Source organism: Monodelphis domestica, chromosome 4 (assembly GCF_027887165.1).
Source record: "Monodelphis domestica isolate mMonDom1 chromosome 4, mMonDom1.pri, whole genome shotgun sequence".
NCBI classification, from domain to species: domain Eukaryota; kingdom Metazoa; phylum Chordata; class Mammalia; order Didelphimorphia; family Didelphidae; genus Monodelphis; species Monodelphis domestica.
This window is the reverse complement of record NC_077230.1, coordinates 389146813-389158425: the sequence shown is the minus strand read 5'-3', so window position 1 is coordinate 389158425 and position 11613 is coordinate 389146813. Positions and strand designations below refer to the sequence as shown.

The 11613-nt window shown below is 49.4% G+C and overlaps 1 protein-coding gene and 1 non-coding gene across 3 annotated transcripts in view; both read left to right on the top strand.

Annotated features, from left to right (window-relative positions):
* The first annotated feature begins 229 nt into the window (after positions 1-229).
* Positions 230-363, top strand: LOC130454240 (U4 spliceosomal RNA). The gene has a single exon (XR_008911906.1). It is a non-coding gene; the product is annotated as a U4 spliceosomal RNA (small nuclear RNA).
* A 2915-nt stretch (positions 364-3278) lies between these two features.
* The window catches only part of NBL1 (NBL1, DAN family BMP antagonist), a 22303-nt gene continuing 13968 nt past the window's right edge, over positions 3279-11613 (top strand). Inside the window, exon 1 of one of the 2 annotated variants that reach the window (XM_056795685.1) lies at positions 3279-3944. The gene's annotated coding sequence lies outside the window, so the exon portion shown is untranslated. Of the gene's footprint in view, positions 3945-4107; positions 4330-11613 lie in introns of those variants that run through there. The other variant, XM_056795686.1, reaches the window with a different exon arrangement.

Here is an 11613-nt window from a genome sequence, read left to right as displayed (position 1 = left end):
ATTTTGAATATGCCTCACTCCTCTCTAACCATTCTCTGCAGAAACCTGCTTTGGCCATCTGACAGTTCTTAGTCCTGGACATCTGCTCTGCTGTTGTGCTCTCGTCTTTGCCCTTCTTTCTACCCCTTAATTTTTGTTGCTTTTATAAAAGGTGCCAAGATCTACTGTCCTGTTGTTCAGCTCAAGGTTGCAGGCTGAATAAAGTTTTCTTCCCCAAGCCATCAATGTCAGTTTTGCGCGGTGGCAGTAGCCAATGAGGTTTAACCAAGGCACAATTATTGCTCATTGAAAACTTTTCCCAATACCCCACTGTGACAACTTGTAATATAGTCAGCATTAGCAATTTTTGACACTCTATGGAGAATGATTTTTCAAAGTTAAAAAGCAAACAAGTGTAAGTATCCCAAGCCACCAATATCTCCATTCCTCCTAGGTCCCTATCCTTTATCCTGTGTGCCTTCCAATTGGTCTTCTGGAACTCTGTTCCAGAGTTAACAAACTGACCTTAATATGAGACATATGCCCTTGGTATCTTGCATATTTAAATTTCCATATCCATGTTGCTTTTCCATAATAGAATGTAAGCTGCCTGAGGGCAGAGACTGTTTTGATTTGTTTTTACATCTCCAGTGTGGCACTTAAAATCTTGTGATTGGTTGACTGCCTTCCTCAAAGTTACTTATGCCTAGTGAATTATTTAACTGAATTGTCCAGTTTTCTAATTTCCCAGAAAAGAGAAACTGAAGCCCATAAATGTTAAGTAATCCATCCAAAATAATAAAACAAGGAACTGGCAGTACAAGAATCAGAACCCCTAGTTTTCTGAGCCCCAACTCAGTGCCTTGCTCTAAACCCAGAGTCCCAGGTAACCTTTGGAAATATATTTGTGTGACATGGGACAAATCCATTTCCCTCTCTGCAACTCAGTTTCCTGGGCTGTCAAACAAGAATAATCATACTTGTGCCACTTGCCTTGCAAATATACTCCATGTAAATGACCAGAAACCTTAAATTGCTTTCTAGACGTTAGCTATTAAAGGGGGAATTGGAAGGAAGAGGGTTTGCATAGTGATATGCAAACTGGAGAGCTGGAAAGGCCAGCTCTCAGTAGCTAGCACCCCAAGCTGCCATGTGATCTTCCCAGCAGTGAATTAAGGTTGTGGGAAGGAAGGGGCCAGGATTTGGAGTCAGAAGGCCCATGTTCAAATTCCAGCCTCTGCTACTGACTTTGAGTGAGCCCCTTGTCCTCTCTCTGCCTGTTTCTTCATCTGTAAAATGAAGGAGTTGGGCTCGGCTATCTCTCCAAGGTCCTTTCCAACTGCAAATCCTGTGAAGATTGTGTCACCCAGCCAGGGAGGAGCAGGCAGCAAGCAGGGCCAGGAAGATAAGTGATGAAACACACCGGGTCTTGCTGGCTCAGATGGGAGGGGAGCGGATTTTCATGTCTGCCCTCCAGGCTCCAAATACATTGGCACCAACTCCACTGATCTCAGCTGCCTAAGACAGAGAGCCTTTGCTTATTTTTTCTTTCTCTTCAATGAGAGTGCAGAGGTTTGGACTCCTGTGGGAGACCAGGCTGATGGGATTAGAGGAAACAGCTGGCTCAAGCCAGTGCCCTGTGGGAGCTCACATTCCAGGGACTCAGGAAGAGAGCAGCTCCCTGCTGCCCATTCGAATTTCAGGTCGTTTGCCTTAGGCCAGATGTTTTCAAAGGAGCCTGAGAAGTGGGCCTCATGTCCCTACCGTCCTGACCTGAGGTCCCATGGTACCCTGACTCACTCGAATGATCGCCCCCTCCCAACATGCCCTGGCCCAGGCACATTTACCCAGCCCACATCTGTACCAGGTGGCTCTGTCCTCGGGGCCCCCACGGCCCATGCCAGCCAGGCTTGTCTGGGCAGCTCAAGTTCTGCTGCCAACCAGGTGTGTCTCTTGAAACCTGGAGCCCCATGGCCCTGCCTTTTCCATGGGGACCCACCTGATATCCCTCATAGGCAGGGACACTAAGCTGGAATTGTGATGGACAATTGCAAGAGGGTGGGTAGAGCAGTATAGAGAATGCAGGTTTGGAAGGCCCTTGGAAGTTGGGAGATATGAATTCTAGTCCCAGTTTCCAAACAAATTGCGGGATGACCTTGGGCAAATCACTTCCCCTTTCTGAAGAGCTTCAGGCTCTTCTGTAAAAAGAGGTTGGAAAAAAGAGATCTTGGAGCAGATGGTCTTCAAAGTGCCTTTTAGCTCCCTTCCACCAATATTTAGTGATCTAAAGTCACCTATACTTTTCCAGGTCTTAATGACCCTCAAAGGGACAGGCTACCCTGGAGGGGTTGGGTAATCTGGGCTTCTGTCTATGAGAATATATTTAGAGCAAAAATGAAAAGGATGAAATCTATCTTTGCTCTTCCCTATATTCTTAAGAGGGCTGCAGTGGATAGAGTGCCCAGCCTGAAGTGAGGAAGACATCTTCCCAAGTTCAAATCTGACTTCAGACACTTACTGGCTGTGTGACCCTGGACAAGTCACTCAACCCTGTTTTCCTCAGTTTCCTCATCTGTAAAATGAGCTGGAGAAGGAAATGGCAAACAAACCCAATATCTTTGCCAAGAAAATCCCAAATGGAATCACTACTGAAAGGAAACAACAGGGAGATTCTGGTTCTAGAGGGTCCTGATGGAGGAAAAAGCACTAGAATCAGGAGCCTGGAGTTCGGGTCTGGACTCTGCCACTTAACTAGCAGTGTGACCCAAGCAAATTCTGTTAGTATCTTTGTGGACCTCATAAGGCTTCTCCAGCTGTTTGCCAGGCATTTTGAGCTTCTACAGGAAAATGGGGGAAACACTGACTCTTGAAGGTGTTTTTAAATTGTTCCTTCTCTATCTCCTTGCTGCAGCTCTGCTACAGTGGGCTCGTTTTTGGAGGAGAACCCTGCTCTTTGGACGGGCTGTTCCCAAGCAGGGCAGAATCTAGGGCAGTCTTCCCTCAAGTGCAGCTCTACCCGCCTGGCTCCCTGGAGCCCTCCTGGGCACTGCCAGTCCCAGAGCCCTCTGTCCCCTCAGGGGAACTTAATGGTGCTACCCGAGTGAGATTTCTTTCCTTTTTCCTCATTCTTTTTTTTTCCTTTCATTACCGTCCATTTCCCTTCCACATTCCCCTCTTCTCTGTCCTTATCTCATCTGCTCCCTATTCTTCCTCTTCCCGTTTCTTTCCTCCTCCTTCTCCTCCTCTCTCTCCTTTCCCTCTCCTCTCTTCCCCTCTGGTCCTCTCCTCTACCTCTCTTCCCTCCTCCTCTCCCCTCCTCCCTCTTCCCTACCCCCCTCCTCTCCCCCATTTCTCCTCCTCTCTTCTTTCTCCCCTTTCCCTCCTCCCTCCAACTCCCTCATCTCTCCCCCTTCCTTGCTCTCTTTATTCCCCCACTCCGGGAGGGGCTGGGGCTGGCTGCACAGCCGAGTGGGAGTCGGAGCCGGGTTTGGAACCAGCCAGAGGCGCCTTCCCGCCGCTGCCGCCGGAGACCCGGCACTCCGTGGCCCCGAGGCGGTGGACAGGCTGCCCGTGGGCAAGCAGACAGCGTTCGGGGCGGGCCGACCGGCCGGGCTCGGGGCGGCGCTGGGCGCTGGGTGCTGGGCTCAGGGTGGGGTTGGGGTGGGGGGCGGGAGCGGTGGGGCTCGCCTCGCCAGGGCTCTGCGCGCCGGCCCGGCCTCTCCCCGCCCCCGCCCTCTCTCCCTATTTGGAGAGGAGACACCCCTGACGTGGGGCTGTCCCCGCCGCGCCCCCGCGCCCGGGCCGCCCGCGGGCTGCTGCGGCGTCAGACGGGATCCCGCAGGCGGCCAGGCAGGCGAGCGTCCGTCGGTCCGCAGTTCTTGCGTTAATCCGCCAGTCCGTCCCCGCCGCGCCCCAGGGCGAAGCTGGTGTGAGCCCTATGGGAGCAGCCTTCCGTCCGGTGCACGGTGAGTCCCGGCCCCGCGCGCTCTGGCTGCCCAATTTGGGGACGGGGTCTCCGGTGTCCTGAAGCCCTGCGCAGCCCCGAGCCCAGAGGGGCGTGGAAGGAGGGAGGACCGAGGTTCGCCGAGAAGCGAGCTGGGAGCGGATGAGACGGAGAGGGAGGAGGGCTCGGGCTCGGGCCGGCTCCGGCTCCATCGCGGAGCCTCAGTGTTTTCCCCGAGCCATTACGGCAGTGGCCAGGCTGGAGACCGAGGAGGGCGAGGAAGGGCCGGCCGGGGCAGGAGCGCAGCGGGGAGGGAAGAAAGCGGCCAGGAAAGGGGCAGCGGCAGCCCGGGTCCGAGCCTTTTCCGTATCCGAGGCCCTATAAAGAGGGGCAAAAACAAGCAACCTGTGAGTGGGGGTAACTTGCTCTGAGAAGACTGGGCAGTTGGGGTGGGGTGGGGGGGCCAAGCAGCCGCTCACCCACTCTCTACCCCACCCCGGAGCCCTAGGAGCTCTGCCTCTCACTTGATTTGCCTCCCTGAGTCTCTCGGCTAGTCTCTGCACCCCCCCCCCCCCTTTCCCCCGACTTTTTCTCTTTTTTCTCGCTGCCCCTTCTCTCACTCTCAGCCTCTCGCTCTCCTTGGCTTTCGCTTTTCCACGGCTCCAGCTCTCCCTCTCTGTTTCTTTCCTCTTCTGGTTTTCCTACTTCCTCAGTTTCTCTCCTTTCTCGCTTTTGCTCCTCTTGCTCTCCTTTTCACCTCCTTTCGTTCTCTCCCTCCCTCTTTCTCTCCTTGTCTTTTTCCGGCTAGGTCTTCCCTTGTCTTCCTTTCTCCGTCCTCCCTTCTCCATCTCGTTTTACTTTCCTCCTCTCCCTTTACCTCTCTCCCTGTGCCTCCCTCTCGGTCTCCTCTTCTTGCTCCCTGATCTTTCTCTCTTCCTGCCTCCTGTCCCTTCTTGCCTTCCCTTCCCTTTCTGGGTCTCTCTTCCTCCCCTTTTCTTCCCCTCTTCTCTCTTTCCCTGTCTTTTACCGTTCAGTATCTTTTCTGTTTGTCACTCTTTTCTTCTTGGTTTTCCTATACTTGGCTATGGTGAATATCTGGGGTGGGGTGGGGAGGGGATAGAACTCTCCAGAGAGGTGTATAAAAAGCATTTTGAATTAGGAAGAGGAAGTACTTCCCCAACTTATAACTTCGCAGCCCCCCCCCCCCCCCCCCAGTTCTGGAGCTTTCTCTTGGATTCTTCTGGGAGGAGGGCTGGGAGAAGGCTTTCAAAGATTCCAGGGAATTTTCTCCCCCCTCCCACCCCCACTGTGGTGCTCAAGGCCCCTAGCTGAGCTCTGGGTCCCTTGCTTTGGGTCACCTGCACTGGCTCCCGCCTGTGCTAATATTGATCTTTCATGGAAGCCATGGCGGCAGCTGTGTGTGTGTTTACAGCTGGGGCACATTGGCAGGGGTCAGGAGAGAGGGGCACATTGTTTAGGGTTTCCAAGGCACTCTTGGAGCCGCAAGCCTTAGGTTTGGAACTGAAGGAGCTTTTAGAAAAACAGAGATTAGGACTGGGGGGGAAGCTTCCAGGCTGCTCCTAACCCCAAACCTGGGAGAGGGCCCCTCACCCTTTGTGAATTGATCTGGTCCCCTTCTTTTGTAGAGTGGGGGCAGAATTAACCCAAATGCTAGGCAGAGACTGATTCATTCATGGTTCAGGGCTGGTGCCCCCCCCCCCCACTCTTTCCTTCTTGGGGGCCAGAGAAGACCCTCCCTCCAGGTGATTTCAGAGTTTAAATGTATGTATGTCTGGGCCACTGAGATGGTGTGTGTGTGTGTGTGTGTGTGTGTGTGTGTGTGTGTGTGTTATTCTGAAGTGAAACTTCAGATTGTTAGGTTTAACTTTTAGCTTTTTCCATCCCCAAGGGTTGGGGAGACTGCTGCTGGGGAGCTGGAGAGCACATGACAGAGATGCTGGTGGGGTCTGCAGTGAGACTTCTGTTGAACAGATGTGAGGGCCAGGGCGGGTCCCTGCATTAGCACAGAGGCTTGTTATTAGGAATTTTCTTCGGAGACTGTTTTCTCGATGTGTATAGGGAAGGGGGGTCCCTGTTAGAGCCCTCCAATTCCGAAGGCTGCCTGGAGGTAGAAGGGTAGAAGGGCATTGGCCTAGAGGGTGCGGTTCCCTCCGCTTACAGTTAAAAAGTTTTGGGTAAGTGGAGTGTGTGTGTGTGTGTGTGTGTGTGTGTGTGTGTGTGTGTGTGTGTGTGTGTGTAAGGGGGTGTTGCTGATATATGGTACCTGTCTGAGAAAGGGCATTTTTATAGAATTTTGGGGCTAGGAGGGACCCCAGAACAGAAAATATCAGAGCTGGAAGGAACTTTGGAACAAATAACATCAGAGCCAGGAGGGTCTTAGAATATGGTTGTTAGAGCTGGAAGGGTATTAGAACATGGAATATTAGAGCCTGAAGGGCCTTAGAACACAGAATAGACCTCAGAACAGGGAATGTCAGAGCTGGGAGAGATCTTAGAACACAGAATGTCAGAGCTGGGAGAGACCTTAGAACAGAGAATGTCAGAGCTGGGAGAGACCTTAGAGCACAGAATATCAGAGCTGGGAGAGAGCTTAGAATAGAGAATGTCAGAGCTGGGAGAGACCTTAGAACAGAGAATGTCAGAGCTGGGAGAGAGCTTAGAATAGAGAATGTCAGAGCTGGGAGAGACCTTAGAACAGAGAATGTCAGAGCTGGGAGAGACCTTAGAACAGAGAATGTCAGAGCTGGGAGAGACCTTAGAACACAGAATGTCAGAGCTGGGAGAGAGCTTAGAACAGAGAATGTCAGAGCTGGGAGAGACCTTAGAGCAGAGAATGTCAGAGCTGGGAGAGAGCTTAGAATAGAGAATGTCAGAGCTGGGAGAGACCTTAGAGCACAGAATATCAGAGCTGGGAGAGAGCTTAGAACAGAGAATGTCAGAGCTGAGAGAGAGCTTAGAACGGAGAATGTCAGAGCTGGGAGAGACCTTAGAACAGAGAATGTCAGAGCTGGGAGAGAGTTTAGAACAGAGAATGTCAGAGCTGGGAGAGACCTTAGAGCACAGAATATCAGAGCTGGGAGAGAGCTTAGAATAGAGAATGTCAGAGCTGGGAGAGAGCTTAGAACAGAGAATGTCAGAGCTGGGAGAGAGCTTAGAATAGAGAATGTCAGAGCTGGGAGAGACCTTAGAGCACAGAATATCAGAGCTGGGAGAGAGCTTAGAACAGAGAATGTCAGAGCTGAGAGAGAGCTTAGAACGGAGAATGTCAGAGCTGGGAGAGACCTTAGAACAGAGAATGTCAGAGCTGGGAGAGATCTTAGAACAGAGAATGTCAGAGCTGGGAGAGACCTTAGAACAGAGAATGTCAGAGCTGGGAGAGATCTTAGAACACAGAATGTCAGAGCTGGGAGAGACCTTAGAACAGAGAATGTCAGAGCTGGGAGAGATCTTAGAACAGAGAATGTCAGAGCTGGGAGAGACCTTAGAGCACAGAATATCAGAGCTGGGAGAGAGCTTAGAACAGAGAATGTCAGAGCTGGGAGAGATTTTAGAACACAGAATGTCAGAGCTGAGAGAGAGCTTAGAACAGAGAATGTCAGAGCTGGGAGAGAGCTTAGAACAGAGAATGTCAGAGCTGGGAAGGTCCTTAGAACAGAGAGTGTCAGGGCTGGGAGAGACCTTAGAACAGAGAATGTCAGAGCTGGGAGAGACCTTAGAACAGAGAATGTCAGGGCTGGGAGAGTCCTTAGAACAGAGAATGTCAGGGCTGGGAGAGTCCTTAGAACAGAGAATGTCAGAGCTGGGAGAGACCTTAGAACAGAGAATGTCAGAGCTGGGAGAGACCTAGAACAGAACCTGTCAGAGCTAGGAGAGACCTTAGAACAGGGAATATCAGAGCTGGGAGAGAGCTTAGAACAGAGAATGTCAGAGCTGGGAGAGAGCTTAGAACAGAGAATGTCAGAGCTGGGAGAGAGCTTAAAACACAGAATGTCAGAGCTGGGAGAGAGCTTAAAACACAGAATGTCAGGACTGGGAGGGACCATTACGGATGATATTAACTGAAACCATATAAAATTAAGACCCATTTGGAATTTTGGGGGTTAGACCACTCTCACACTCTGGTCTTCATCCTCCCTGTCTGATGCCTTCTTGATATATTCTGCTACCTTTAGAGTTATCCTGAAATGGCCTGATGCTGGGGTCTAGGACAGAATGGTGTCCCACAAGGCCCTTGTCTTCTCTGGCCCCTTCCCAAAACCTGATTTTAATTCCTTCCTCCTTTTAAGGGAGGGCAGTGCTTGGGCCTTCCTGAGGGAGCTCCCCATAGTCCTTAGACAACCAATTGTGAATCTTAGCCCTTCCAGCAGAAAAACACGTTAAACTGTTTTCCTTTGGGCCTTTGGGTACTCTAAAGAAACCACAGAATTTAGACCTGTAAGGGAAATTAAATTTCATCAAATTCAATCCTCTCATTTTACAGATGAGGAAACTGAGGCTTGAATTCACTTGCCCAGGGTTACAAAGGCAGTAAGAAGCACAGGTCCAGGTTTTGATCCTAGATCTTCAGATGCTTAATTTGGTGCTCTTTCTTCTTGGTGACCTGCTGACTTCATAAACATTTAAAAATTGTAAGGCCATACAATGCCAGTCACCTAAGTGTATATACCATGAAGGCAGTACCTCACCCCTTCCCCTAACCTCCCAATCCAGTATCAATAAAAAAAAAAGATATTTCTTACATGAAATAACAATTTTTCCATGTAAGTTTTCTGAAGTTATATGGCCCAAATTATCTCGATCCCTTCATTTTTCCTTCCCAGAGATGGTAAGCAACTTGATCTGGGTTGTACATGCCCAGTATCAGTTTTAAGGCCTTCTTGGAAGTCAGAATTCCTTAGAGGATTAGAAGAATCCAAAGAGTGGTATTCTCATTCATTTCCCATCTCCCCTTTGCTAGTCTGGCCTTGAGAAATTTCCCTAGATTTAAAGCCAATTCATTGTAGCAAAAAAAAATGCTGAGATGAGAGACTGAACATTTGAGACTGAGGTTGAGACCTAGCTTTTAACAAACTTTGTAGCCCTGGGAAAACCTCCTACCCTTGGCTTCCTCCAGTTCAAAATGCGTGTCCTGGACTTTATCATTTTAGCAACATATTTATCAGATTAAAAGATGTAGAACTGGAGGACATTAGAGCTCCATCAGCACAGACCTGTTATTTTAAACAAAAGGAAACTGAGGCTGAGAGAGAATAATCACAGGAACATAGATTTAGAGATGGAAGAGGCCTCGGATGCCCTTGAACTCCTTTGAGTTTCTTCTTCCATCCTAGCTCTTTTCTTTTTCTTCCTTATCCCTAACCTTTAACAGTCTCTGGGACCTCTCTTGGCCCTAGTCCTCCTTTGAGCATCAGGATCTTGAGAGGGTATATGCTGGATGGGAGAGGAGAAGAAAGAGGACAAGAAAAATGGGAAGTAATATAGAGGAAGGCAGAGGAAGATGGCTAAGGATAATGGCTTTGAGAAGGGCCCTGAGAGGACTCCCCAAGGTTGAGGTAAGATCCCAGTGGGGCTTTGTGCTATTTCTGTGTATGTGGTTTGGAAGGGTGGTGTAAGAGGGAAGCAGGGGGCAGCTTTCCTGGAAGAGAGGGCAGGGAGAACAGAAAAGTGTGAACATAGACATATTTTATTTTGTTTTTCTTGTTCTTAGGATCTTAGATCCTGGGGCTTAAAGGGCCTCAGAAACCAAATGGTCCAGTCCCCTCAATTGACAAATGAGGAAACTGAGGCCCTTTATTCTGAATTAAAAACAAAAACAGGACAATTCTCTCCACTTTTTTCCCCTTCCAAATTGATGTCATTTATCCTGCTAGAAAGTAAGTTGACTGAGGCCAGAGACTTTTTTTTCCTTTGTGTCCCAAATACCCTTACAGAGCAGTCACTTAATACATGATTGTTGCTTGACTGCCTGATAATAACTCATCTTTATACAGTACTTTAAGGCTGATAGAAGGACCTCTTTATAATACCTCTATAAGGCAGAGTCTAAAGATCACCTCCATTTTAGAGATGAGGAAACTGAAGCTCAGCAGAATGACTGATTAGATAATTAATGAATGTCAGAGCCAAGATTCAAACCCAGACCCCAAACCTTGTCTGGGAAGGATCATAGAGTTGGCATCTCTCCTGCTGATCATCCAAATTTCTCCCTGATGTGGGTCCTCTGGCCTTTTATTGTCTCTTTGCAGCTTGAACTTCCCGTGTTCCCCCAGCCCCCTTGTAGCAGAGAATATGGCCACACTTCCCTGTGCTAGCAGAAGTTACATGAGGGCACTGGGATGGACAAAGAGACCTCAGGACTGGGGAATTCAGGGGTGGACATAGAAGAAGGATACTGTGTGTCTTTAGGAAATTCTTGGTCTGGAAAAAAGAGAAACTTATTTAAAAACAGATTCTCTGGAATTCGGGTGCTCCTCTGCAGGTGAAAGGAGCCAATCACGCCCTGTGAGGATTGGGGGAAGGAATTGGGGAATGTTTAGTATGGAGAAGGGAAGACATGAGTAGGCAGCGTCATTGGAGCCTTTAAATGTCCGAGGAGCTGCTAGGTAGAGGAGGGATCATGCTTGTCCTTCCTAGAGCCAGAGGACCGAACAAGGGCTGGTGGGTGCAAGTTTCAGAGGCAGATTACAGTGCAACATCAAACCTTTCTTCCAATCAGACGGCCAACGATAGAATGGATTGGGCTTCCTTTTGGGAAGCAGCAACTTCCCTATTGCTGGAGATTGCTGGAGAGGCAAAGGATGGTGTAAGAGGGGATTTCCTGTTTGGAAAGATCCTGGCCTTACAACTTTGAGATTCTGTGATTCATAGGATCTCAGATCTAAAGCCAGAAGGCAGCTCATCTAAGCCAAAGCTTTCGTTTTACAGAGGGGGATACTGAGGGCCAGAGTGGCCCCTTTACCCAAGGTCACACAAGTAGTAAATGGCAGAGCTTAAGAGAGGCTTCCTGTAGGGAGGAGATGGCACATGAGCTGAGAGCTGAGGATTCCAAGAGACATTGGTGAGAAAGGAGATGATGTAGGTGCAAAGGTGCCAGGGTGGGAGATGCAATGGCATGTATAAGGGAATAGTGATCAGGTTCTTTGGATGGAACATAGAATGTGTGATGGGGAAGTAGTGTACAATTAAACTGGAAAAGTAGGTTGAAGCCCCATTGTCCGTTGTCCAATGATCTCGTTTTATAGATGGGAAACTGAGTCTCAAAAAGGGGATAGGACTTGTCCAATCTCAAACAAAGAATCTGTGAGAGCCAGGATTCTTGTCCCAGTTCTGTGGGGAGCAGATGTCAGGGCTGCAGAGACAGTGGTTCAAGGTGAGGTTGGGAACATTTTCTTCCTGAAGACAAGTCATTCATGAAGGGCAGGACTATCTGGAGGCTGAGCTCAGCAGGACTGGGCCCAACTAATCTAGACTCCAGACTGGGTGTCAAGATTGTGTCCCTAAAGTCCTTCCTTTCCTCAGCACCCAAGAAACAGTGTGGCATAGTAGGAAGGGTATTGGATTTGGGATCAGAGGACTTGGGCTCAAATTTTGCCTCTATCACTCTGAATAAATGATTTAGCCTGCCTGGGCCTCTGTTACTTCTGTTGTAAAATAAGAGGGGTCAGGGTTGG